Here is a 2,525-nt window from a genome sequence, read left to right on the forward strand (position 1 = left end):
AAACATGAAGATTTATTCAGTTTACAGTCATAACCCCTCATTCTGAATGCTACAATATCTACTTCAGTCACTCTCAGAAATGTCGAAACCGTGTCAAAAAACTGTGCGTTTAATCTCTTGAGCAGGTTATTTGAGCAGCAATGTGTGTAAAGATAAAACAGAAGTATGTGGGGAATGTTTTTCCTCTGACGAGACCTTTTCAACAAAACAGACAGCACTTCAGAGGAGAATCACTCCACTAAAAACGCACGCGCACACACACACACACAGAAACAGAAATAGAATGTGTGTGTGTGTGCGTGTTGGAGCTTGTTAGCAGACATGTTGTCTTGTCCATCAAAAATGTGCAACCTCCCACTCCCTCTGACCTTTAGTTTAATTAACAGGCTCTCTCCACTCTCCATGGAATCAAACTCGGCTCACATTGCACCAACAGTGTGAGTGTGCGTGTATGTGTGTGTGTGTGTGTGTGTGTGTGTGTGTGTGTGTGTGTGTGTGTGTGTGTGTGTGTGTGTGTGTGTGTGTGTGTGTGTGTGTGTGTGTATAATTTAGTTTCTGTGTATTTGTACGAGTGTGCGGTTGGTCATGCACGAATGCGTCTTGGATTGCATGTGGTTGATTGATACAAACCCAGAGTGTTTGTTTACATTTATGTGCCTGTACATGTGTTGTTGACACAGCTGTTTGCAGAGTTAGATATCATTACTTTGGCTTTTATTTATTGGAATCAGCAGTGTTGAATAGTTTAATGTTTGCGCCTACAGGCCTCTGCTCAGTAGCCATGGTAACTAATCTTTTATTTGACTGACATACAGGTCATACATAAATAGTCTAAATAAGAGCTCTACGAGTACTTGAGACGGTTGGAGAGGTCCAGTAACTCTGGTTGTTGTTCTGTTCATGGCTTCTTCCACTTATCTGAATGAATGAATGAATGAATGAATGCATTAATGTGAAAATAAGTAAAGTATAATAACCTTCCAAAAGCTTTTATCCCATTTTAGGCGTAACAACCGGATACAATTTGCAAAAGAAAAATTGCTTTCTACGGACACAAAGATGAATTGTAGGTAGAGTTGCCAAAAGGTCGCAAAGCAGAAACATGTGCAGTTCTGAATCAACAATTGCCTTGATTAAACCAAAGAAACACGACTGTGTGTCAGCTGTAATTAAGTTGTGGACCGTAATGGAAATCCCACTCAATAATAAACAGGAAACAAGCCAGGCTGAGGGCAACAACCACACACTGTACAACACCTGCTTTCAGTGTGTATTTAGATTACTCAACCAATCAGATCCTATCTGCGCACACACACACACACACACACACACACACACACACACACACACACACACTGTGGGAATTAAAAGCATTTTTGTTGGTTAAAACCTTCTTTATTGCATTTCTTGCACGGCCTGACCCTGACATCCGGAGGAAGAGCCTCTCGTGATGTCAAAACACACACAGAAAAACTCATTTCCTGTGAAGAAACAATCATTATCCATCCAAAACAGAAAGACTGTAATTTGAGTTCTGGTGAGTAACAGGCATTAGAGGAGAGGAGGAGTGGAAACATTTGGAATTGAACAAATACTTTCAATAAAATGAAATATGGGCTGATGTGTTTGTCAATCTCTATGAGCTTAAAGTAGAACTTTCAGAGAGAAGTAAGAAATAATCGGAAATCCTGTCTCTCACATATTTATCGATTCAAGTTTGAACTTTGGACACACACACACACACACACACACACACACACACACACACACACACACACACACACACACACACACACACACACACACACACACACACACACACACCATTATCAGCTTCCATGGAAACCCTAACAAATGGACAAAGCTTCCAAAAAGAAATAATATCAATAAATACTGATAAATAAAGTTGTAATGTGATATCATGTGATAGATTGCTTCATCCTGGTTTCTGGCAGCACAGTGAATAAAGTTACCCAACCTGCCAGCAGTAGCAGGAACATAATTACATATAATATTGAAATCACTGCTGCATATTTCTGCCTAACACCATCTGAAATGTTTTGTGATTCAGGCTGGAGCACAAGCTTTTTCCTCTGTACACAACTGGCTGTGATTAATCATTCAAGTCACTGAGGTGTCAGAGTTTTTCTGGAAAAAAGAACCCACCAGGCAGCTGTGAGAGAGAAACTTTTATGAGTACAAACAGAATTCAGGAAACTTCATTTTTGATATTTTATTCTGCCACTGTGGATTTTACTACGAGGCCTTTGGTCTGCTTCTGCACCGAGGAATCACAGGTTCATTAAAAATCCACAAGCCAGAGTCTGTAAAAGGTTTCTGCAGAAATGATGAAGACGAATAAGGATGAGAGCTCGATATACACACACAGGATGAGAGCTCGATATACACACACACACACACACACACACACACAGACACACAGACACACACTTGTTATATTTTCTGCACATTAAAGCATTGCAAAGCATCTACGACAAGCATTTGATAACACAGATATGACTAAA

This window comes from Genypterus blacodes, unplaced genomic scaffold (assembly GCF_046128005.1).
Source record: "Genypterus blacodes isolate CSIRO-AG114 ecotype Tasmania unplaced genomic scaffold, CSIRO-AGI_Gbla_v1 ptg000026l_1, whole genome shotgun sequence".
Lineage (NCBI taxonomy): Eukaryota > Metazoa > Chordata > Actinopteri > Ophidiiformes > Ophidiidae > Genypterus > Genypterus blacodes.